At 34.2% G+C, this 10,192-nt stretch overlaps 2 non-coding genes across 2 annotated transcripts; one reads left to right on the forward strand and one right to left on the reverse strand.

The window, feature by feature from the left end:
- Nucleotides 1-9,533: 9,533 nt before the first annotated feature.
- Nucleotides 9,534-9,616, reverse strand: TRNAY-GUA (transfer RNA tyrosine (anticodon GUA)). Its single transcript is given in 2 exon segments — nucleotides 9,534-9,569; nucleotides 9,580-9,616. It is a non-coding gene; the product is annotated as a tRNA-Tyr (tRNA).
- Nucleotides 9,617-10,063: 447 nt separating this feature from the next.
- TRNAS-GCU (transfer RNA serine (anticodon GCU)) lies at nucleotides 10,064-10,145 on the forward strand. Its single transcript has one exon. It is a non-coding gene; the product is annotated as a tRNA-Ser (tRNA).
- Nucleotides 10,146-10,192: the final 47 nt, after the last annotated feature.

Here is a 10,192-nt window from a genome sequence, read left to right on the forward strand (position 1 = left end):
GTGAAGAGTTAAGTGCGAATTTTTAATTTTTAAAAGTAAGTACTGTACATCTATAATTAAGCTGTTGTTAAGTTTGATAGATATTAGTTTATCGTAAATCGATTATCGAATTGAAACAATGAAACCGTTTTTAAATAAAATAAATATTTTATTTATTTAAAAAGGCTGTTTTTTAAATTAATAAAATATTGTATTAAATTTGAATGTATGTATTCTATAGGTATAATTATTTATATTTTTGTTTCATGAAAATAACTATTCGAATCAATAATATAAGACATTTATTAAGTTCATTACTTAGATAAAACGCGTTTTATAATAATGTATTTGAATAATTGAACTGAATAAAATGAAGAATTATAAAATTGTTTTTAATGGCTATTTATTAGTGATGTAACGAATAGTATATTTGACCTCAGCCGAATACTGAATATTCGGCTAGGAGCGTGGCCGAATACCGAATATTCGGCCAAACTATTTGGCTTGATTAACGCACGTACGAAAATTGGCGCTCAAACCGCATTATGGCAAGGATAGCGCACCCTGCTTTCTATAGTCTTGCTGTCACTACGATTTTTTCTTCCGGTAGGTCTAAATTATTTAAATTAATTAATTAAATTATAATTATTAAAGTTAATATGAGATAGAGCTTAACGTCTACCTCTAGTGCCAAATTGGTTTATAATTTATGTAATAGCCGTAAATAGCCCGATACGATTCGGCAGTTGTTGGTATTTAGATGTAAGTTATAACTTATAAGTTATTTTATTTGCAATCATCTTTTTAATTCTTTAATTAAGCACTAAAATTTTGTTTTTACTACGTATTTGTAGACTGAATAGTACCCTAAGGATATACTTTAGTGGGGAGATTTATGGTCTAGTTTTTCCCTAGTTGTAGAACAGTTCAAATATATTATTGGGGGTTTTCTATTTGTGAAGTTTTGTAATATTTTGTTGCTATTGTTTTTGTCAATATTTTTAAAATTAACATGATTTTAAATGTTATCTTTCGCATATAATGAAAAATGCTCATTCTTTGCTTTATATATAAAATAAATTAGATATTAGTTACTCATCTTCTAGAAATAGATAAATAATTCTTTCATTAAATACGATAAGTTTCAATAAAACGTTTCGTAAATCATTTTAAAATATCGTAAAAAATATAAAAATATACGCGAATACGAATATAACATAATTAACTAAACAATAATATTAATGCCCGATACATTTTAACCTACACCCCATCAATGCCATAAGATATCGGGCTATAGTATAAGATAAAAGCTATAATATTATTTAATTATGAAATAATTTAATACTAGAGTTAGATGCTATTTCTTATTAACTTTATATAATTATAGTTTAATTTTCAGCATTAATAAAAGTTACCAAAATGATTAATTTACTGTGTTTTTGTTATTTCTTACTCTTGTTTTTAGGTATTCGGTATTCGGCCGAATAGTGACTAAATATTCGGTATTCGGCCGAATAATGATTTAAATATTCGGTATTTGGCCGAATAGTGAAAAATAGGCCGAATAGGCCGAATACCAGGTAGTAACCGAATATTCGTTACATCACTACTATTTATGGTTTGCTGAAATATTTGTTATTATAAAATACATATATAAAAACACTAGACTTTCTTTACGTTCACAGGATACGAAAAATGTTATGTGTAAGCCATAAATATTTTTTATGTTCATTGACAGAATATAATTTTGAAGTTATCTTTAATTAAGTTTCTTTAAGAACTCTTTCATCAATTCTTGTGTAAATGCTTAACACCAGTATAATTGTCCTATTAATAATTAATGTATACGTTGACAAAATAAATAATAAACAAACGGTTTTAGCTTATTTAGAACAAGGATAAATCATTAAATAACATTAAATAAAACGTGCCCAGCAAAAATTATATAAACAAAATCTAACACCTTATCTTCGCTGAGAAAGTTTAATTTTAAACAAACGTTTTCGGCCTATTCTATAGGCCATCATCAGGCTAAAAAATCGAATAGTATCGTTCCATAAGAACGAATACAAATATTTAAACTTTAAATTAACAACGGATTAATACAAATATTTAAATTTAAAAATTAACAACGGATTAAAAGATGATACATAATAAACTAATATCGTATAGAATTAAAAACAAAATAAAAAACAAAATAAAAATCAAAAATAAACTCAGAAAAACTTCTAAACACAAGCATAGAACCATAAAATAAACATGTAAATTAAGAGTTCCTTGCAGAGTTTTTAACCATATACTTCCAGGCCGATGGAAGGCCCTCAGCGTCCCTCGCATTTATACACGCCCCTTCCAGCTTGCTCTTGTAAATCTCTATTTTCTCAGCGGTCCTCGCCAACGTTGGGGAGCTCACGGGTTTTATAATGTCCGCTTCATCCCATTTAACTATCGAGCTTTCGGTCTGAGCCATTTGGGATAGTACCGTGGCGTTGGAGCTTTTTCTGATGTTATACTTGTGCTCCTTGAGTCTTACACTCAAACTCCTTGTCGTAACGCCGATATAATCTTTCTTAATTCCCAGCTGTGCGTTCTCGTATGGTATCCTATACACACCCGCTTTTTCTTCCTTCCTAATGCTATCCTTGTCATTCCTTAAAATCTTATAAAGGTTCGGGGCTCTTTTCAGAATTATTGATGTCTCATTGCGGTTCGCAATTTCTTTCATAATGCTTTTGGCATATCTGTTATAAGTGAATTTAGTGATCTTAGCGGGACGTTGTTTAGAGCCTCTTGCTACGTTCTTCTCGTACCTTTTAACCATTCCTGTTATTGCGCTTTTCCTGTATCCTAAGGTTTCGGCTACCAGTAGAATTCTGTTAATTTCCTTTGCTCTGTCCATAACGTTATCACAATATAGAAAGGCCCTTCGGATTAGAGCCCGGAATGCCGCCATCTTATAATGATACGGATCATTTGATTGCGAAGGGATATAAAGCGGACTGTGCGTTGGTTTAACGTAAACACTGGTAGATAAATGCCCGTTCTTGAACTGGATGTTGATGTCTAAAAAATGAATTGTTACGGAACTTTTCTGTTCTAATTTCAGTTTTAGGCCGTCGTTATTACGATTGATGCCTTCAATGAACTCATTAATCTTACGGTTATTCTTCCATAATATAAAGATGTCGTCTACATATCTTTTAAAATATACTATATCCTTACGGAAGTCAAACAAAACTCTTTTCTCCAGCTTTCTCACAACCAACTCACATAGAATTCCTGAGATCGGACTTCCCATTGGAACCCCTCTTTTCTGTCTATATGCTTGTCCATCATAGCTGAAGATAGATTCGTAGCATATCAGGTTAGCCAGTTCTACTACTTCGTTGTTGTAATGTAACAATTCAGGGATTCTGCTGAACAATAATTCGAGTAGTGCTTCCTTGCATGATAGAATTCTTATGGACGGATATAAGCTCTCATAATCTAATACCGTTCCTACTTCATTTTCCATTAACGATATGTGTTGAATTTCCTTAACCACAGTTCCAGGATCCTCTGCCACTAGTGCGTTGCTTTCAAGCTGGGAGGAGATAAACTTGTGTAATCTTTTTTCTAAGACAAAAGTCGGTCCTCTGCACTTTTCTACTATCGGCCTAATTTGTTTACCCTCCTTGTGGGTTTTAGCGAATGCAAACAACCTTGGAATAGCAGGCCTTGGGTTCCGGCACTTCTTAATAAAAGGTAAAACAGTAGAAAGCTTTGTCCCTTCTAGCTTCTTGACCCGTCTATCAATGCTCTCAATAATATTAACGTTAACCTTTTCACATTCCGTTTTTTCGATGTAATCTACTATCGCCTTTTTGTAAGTTTCTCTTTTCATGATCACCAAATGTTTAGTTTTGTCCGCTCTTGTTACCAGTAAATCGTTTACATCCAGCCAACGCTTAGTAACCCGAATATCGTTATTCTTAAGCCCTCCTAGCTTCCAACGTTCTTGGTTTTTAATGACCGTTTCCACCTAAAATAATCTTTTTCTATCGAATCTAGCCCAACGATTCCTCTTTCAATCTCTTGAATCGATGTTTCCCAATTTCTTGGATTCTCAGGGACGAAGTTCGGGCCTTTTTCTAGAACTTCCCTAATCTTGTCTGGTACCTCCACCTGGTCCCACACAACAAAAGTTGCAAGATTTTTCTTATTCTTTCTTACTGCTTGCTTAGCGATAATCCATTTCATTTTCTTAATATATTTTCTCGTCAAATTCTTATGAATCTTGTCCGTTAGTCCAACAACTCCTTTGTTAATTTCTATTAACTCTTCCGGATCATCATTATATAAATTATTTTCAAAGTCGATAATCTCACGCAATAAGAAAGATTATATCGGCGTTACGACAACGCTTGATGTTAGATTCTCAGAGTCGTCATTTGTTTTGGTACAACTCTGGATATAATTTTTTAACGCGCCAGCTTGTTTTCGCCTTTCGGCTTCCTTTTCCATCCTCCTTTTTTTGTACTGGTAACCAGACAGTTTTCTTTGACCGTTAGACATTCTGCAAGAGCACATAACTCAAATAAAACAATGTAAACTATAAAATAATTTTTTAAAAAAATAAAGATTTATCCTTGTAATAAACAAAATCTAACACCGTTATCTTCGCTGAGAAAGTTTAATTTTAAACAAACGTTTTCGGCCTATTCTATAGGCCAGGGGTGGCCAACAAGTCGATCGCGATCGACCGGTCGATCACGATGCCAATTTTGGTCGATCGCTCGCGATGTCTTGACTTAATGTGTTACACTTGTAACTGAACGCAACGCGTGAATGTAACGCGCAAAAGCAACAATATGCATGCAGTTATGACTGGACTCGTAGAAAACACAGCCATTTAGCTTGAATATTTGATACTGTCATGCGGTAGCTTCTTTTCTTTAGTATTAACAATATTATTATTATTAATCAATATTGTTTATCCACGGTGACAACGTTGAGTTTCAATTTTTCATTTGTTTAAAATGTAAGTACCTGTTCTTTATGTTTTAAATTAAATTATGGCTTTTCTTACCTATCTATTTACTTGATAAGTGAGCGTTTTCGGCAACAGACCTCTATATTTTTGGATTTTTGGAAATACGTCAATTGAGAAAAATATCCCAGTATCACCAAATGTAGCAAATATATTTATTCCTGTTTCGGAACTACATACCTGTGTGAATTGGCATTTTCATACTTAAAGTTAACGAAGACTAAACATTCTGTCCTGACTGATTCCCATACTGAAGAATCATTATTATTATCTTTGTCAGGATATACACCTAATTATGTTTCCTTGGTAAGAGACGTGCAAACTCAGTCCTCCCATTAATGTAACGTAATAAAATAAATTCTAAATCTGTCTTTATCAGTAGCTAATTTGAATTAATAAATATTGTTAATAATTACTCATGTTGTTTTAATTCCCCTGGACGTGAGTTTTTTGGCCCGTTAAATAATTACGTTGTTTTTTACGTAGGTAGATATACAGGGTGTTTCAGTACAAAGAGCACTCCCGCGAGCTATTGATAGATTAGCAAAAAATAAGTCTAAAAATCTTATATCATTCTTCCATGATAAATTTTCCTCGCCCAAAAAAAAAATCGCGAAAGTAAAATCTTATAATCAAATTATCAGCCGTACTGTGCAGTTTTATAACAACTTTTTCAAGTTTACGAACAAATAGTACCACAATTTATACATTGTAATTGATAAAAAAAATTAAATTATATTTTAAGTTAATAAAAATCTATCTTGAAAGTGTCGAAAAATCGATTTTTTTAGGTGCCGCCTGTACGGAATGAACTCGTAACTGCAAATATCAAAAGTTGGGTCTGGAAATTTATTTTCTTTATGAGCTTATATCTTGAAAACTTAATAAGTGATTTAAAAAATAAAAAATAGTTTTGAACATATATTTTCTTATCTACCCATAGCTCGCGGGAGTGCACCTCGTACTGAAGCACAGTGTATAAACATAGTATGTATTTCACACCCCCCTCGCCACTTAGACTATGCCTACGACAACAAGTCGATCGCGACACATTTTTAAGATAAAAAGTAGATCTTATGTACACAAAAGTTGGCCACCCCTGCTATAGGCCATCATCAGGCTAAAAAAACCGAATAGTATCGTTCCATAAGAACGAAATCAAATATTTCGTTCTTATGGAACGATACTATTCTTTCATGGTAATAAAAGAAAATACAAAATCGTCAGAGGATAATGACAAACAAATGAACCAAGTTTCTAAATCAATTGGAACTGACGACACTCTGACTCTATCATCACCAGATGAAAGCATTGAAAAAATTGACATCAACGTGACACCAACGTAGTTTTAATAGGGAATATAATGACATGACTATATATAGTTAATTTAATATATATCAATGGTTGCAAAAATGTTGGAGAAGCGGGATGTTCATTTTGACATCCAGCTCTTCTAAATGTCCCAAAAAACCGGTAATGAAAAAGATTTGATTATAATTTTTGTACATTGCTGTAGAAAAATGCAGCAACTAGCAGTATATTTTTAAGTTATTGGTTCGGTTAAATATTTTGGGTATATTCCAGTGTGCATCAAACAGCGCATCGGTGAACCTGTTTTTCTAACTTATCTGTTTGGAAGTTCCTGATAAAATAAGTGATTCTTGGTAAAAAAATTTTCTATAAATCATTTTATAGATATAAATATTTGTTTAAGTGCATAAAGTAATTCTTCATTCAGGCTTTTGTTGGCTTGATATTTAAATACAGTTGTCACATGTTCTGGTTTCGGTAAGGGAATTCTACAATCACGGATAAGTGTCCTATCGTTCCTGCATACATAGATGTTCTACTTCGAGAGTTATAACCGTAAAATCATAGAAAATATATGTATGTGATTTATAGTATTGTTTTAATTTCTCGTCAATAAAGTATGGTTATGAAAGCACCAAAAAAGCGTGCGTCATACTTTTTCTATTATTCTTTTTATTTATTGCATACATGCTAGTTACATGTGTAGACAGGGCACAATGGCGGAAAGTGGTTCAGCCCCATTTATTAAATTGCAAACATGTAGCCATTACACAACCTTTGAGCGGTGTTGTGCCGAACCTAAGTTATAGTGTTATTCCGGGTGCCGAAATGATTTCACCAATTTTGTTATATATAGTATCAAAATTGATCCGGTTATAAAGAAATTCAAAAATTAATAATTAAAATTTAATTTTTATTACATTCAATTTACTACATTTAGGCCGCGACTTCACTAGCGCAAAACCCTTTGCCGTAAAAGCTTTTAATCACGTGACCTATTTGCGTTTGCGCTCGGATTGCGGTGGAGGTCCGGCTAGCGAAGCTTTTGACGGCGACGGTACTATTACGGTCGTATACGTGATATATCGATATAAAGACAATGATTATATTCTACGAGTTTTTTCTGTACTATAATTACAAATGTAGTAAAAATTATATCTTTACTTTCATATATTAACTTTTATTATCGTATTATTAAGATAATATACAGCACTTAAAAGCTTAGCTTTTTTACTACGTATATACTCCTCGAAATTGAAGAATTTTCCTTTGGTCGTCCATATCACGTGTTTTAGGCATCCATTATAATCGGGATACCTCTTGTCGTAGATACATTTTTTTTTTTTTTAATTCTTTCCGCCCTGTGGGCACTAAGAGGGCCTCTTTTGCAAGCCATTATGGGTTCGGCCAGGCCCACAATGGGGCGACCAGGTGGTGAGGGACGGGGCCCGACATATCCGGACGGACCACCCCCGAAAAATTCCTGGGGATGTCGTAGATACATGAATACTTTCAGATGTTTTCGATAAATCTTTCGAGATCTATTCTAGAGTAGCCACCAGAAAACGTACACAAAAACTCGTTTTCCGCCATTTTCGCGTCGAGTCACAATGACCTAAATTTCACTGACTTCTGATTGGTGGATGGCAGTAACGTGTCGTCATTGGAAGCGGTGGAAGTGCCGCATCCACATTCCAATGACCTTCCCTTGTATTTTCTAAAATATAAATTTTCATATTTTAACGTACTTTGAATTAATTAATATTAATATTTTATTATAACTGCATTATGTATCTTATTCAAAAATTCTATTCTATATGTGAAAAAAACGACAAGATTACTATTGTATATTCGAATGTTAGTGGCGGAATGGAAGCACTTACGAGACAGCTTCCACGGCGAGAATAACGGAATTGGTGTAAAGCAGCGAGAGGGCATTGGCGAATGCGCTTTACAGAGCACCAACCTCACCCGGTTTAGCCCATGGAAACTACACACGTGTAACGCTTCCAACGATTCCCTTAACCACTGGGTAAAAAGCTACTAACTAAGTGAATTGTTTAAGATTTAAAAAGTAAAAAGTATTCAATGTTATTTTTATGTACATTTCTTTGCAAAGTTATATTAAATTATAATTTTCTTTTAATTATACTGTAATTATATTGACAGATTTTCAGACATAAAATCTTTAAAATTTTTTATCACTTTTAAATGTTTTTCATAATATTAAAATTATTAACAATTTTTCCAAGCGTGTTTTAATTCTTTAAATTAAGTAAATTTTATGGGAAATTTTTTGATTTTTCTAAATTACGTAGTAAATCGCAATATTTATATTCGTGTCCGGACTATATTGACAAGTAACTCTTAAACATAAAACATATTATAATTAATGTCGATCCGAACAAAGACGTACTAAAAAAATTATATGATTTAATATCATTCATTTTTACGGTACCATCTACCAGTGGATCTGTTTAGCGCACTTTTTCGACCATGGAGCGAATTCATACATTGGCCAGGAACACACGCTCGGTCAGAGGAAAAATTGTCGTCGCTAGCGTTGCTTTCGATAGAAAAAGTGCTTTTAAATACGTTGATGGAGTCGACGACCAGCGACTTTTATGATAAAGTAATTAACGACTTTGCGGAAAAAATCGCCGAATAGAATTAGTTTATAAAAAATTAAAAAAGCAAGTTTTTCTATCATTGTTTGTATCGTATCAATTTGTATTATGTATGTATTATTTGTATTTTAAAACTAAAATACATAAATTGTTTATTTTTGCTAGTTATCGTACGTGCATACCTGAACACAGATATGTCAATAATACGCTATTTCGTTTCAAATATTTAATCTTCTCTTCAAGCATTTCCAGGCGACGCATCTTGGGGCGCTGTCAATTCTTTCACGCCTTTAAATGTTCGAATTTATGTCGGCCGAGTTGAACGAATGCTTTCGTGAAAACAATCAAAGCGCGCGGAAGTACAACTGCTCGTTACAGCTTTCTTTAAATTCAACGCGAAATCGCGAACTGTCGCCGTAACTGTAGCTTTCGATCGCAACGTCTGCAACGAAAAAAAAATGAAATAAAATAACATGTGAACTCTCGCAGGGCGGGTTTATCCATTCGCGTGTTCTCGAAACAGGTCGAATCGCGAAGTTGCAAATTGGTTCTCATAAGTTTTGACGCCGGACGTGAAAAAAATCCTATCCGTCGAGGCGGATTTGAACCACCGACCTATGGATAGCTATGCCCCTACAGTCCACCGCTCTACCAACTGAGCTATCGACGGAACGAATATAGTGTCTGCGAATTTACGTGAAATGATTTGCTTCCGCCAACTTGTTTCTTCCACAATGTTGTTGCAGTTTAGGGCTTGCATTACACCGATTTGTCTGCCTGCGCGCGTTTGCAGAACTAACTGGCGCGATTTCAGCTGGTTCGTAGCGGTACGCAGGCATTCATGTAAGGTAGAAAGCTATATTACTACAGACAAGAAGACGCCACATCGCCCGAGTCGAAAATCAAGTTTTCAGTGTTCGGAACACGAAATACTTACTCTGTGAGATAGTGTCCGGTGTTATCGACAACGCTATCACCGGATCACTCGCCACGCTACTGCAGCCAATATTCTGAGTGCAACTGTGTTTTCGCCAACCACTCAACAAACAACAGTTTGTTACCGAGCGTTGAGTGGTTGGCGAAAATACATGTATCGAAAGATAGAAGTGCTCCGTAGGACGAGGTGGCCGAGCGGTTAAGGCGATGGACTGCTAATCCATTGGGTTATACCCGCGTGGGTTCGAATCCCACCCTCGTCGAGATCGTGTCTTTTGTCGGCGTCTTTTTTAAGCCTCCGTTTAGTTCG

The sequence above is a fragment of the Centruroides vittatus genome, unplaced genomic scaffold (assembly GCF_030686945.1).
Source record: "Centruroides vittatus isolate TY-2023 unplaced genomic scaffold, ASM3068694v2 scaffold_435, whole genome shotgun sequence".
NCBI classification, from domain to species: Eukaryota; Metazoa; Arthropoda; class Arachnida; order Scorpiones; family Buthidae; genus Centruroides; species Centruroides vittatus.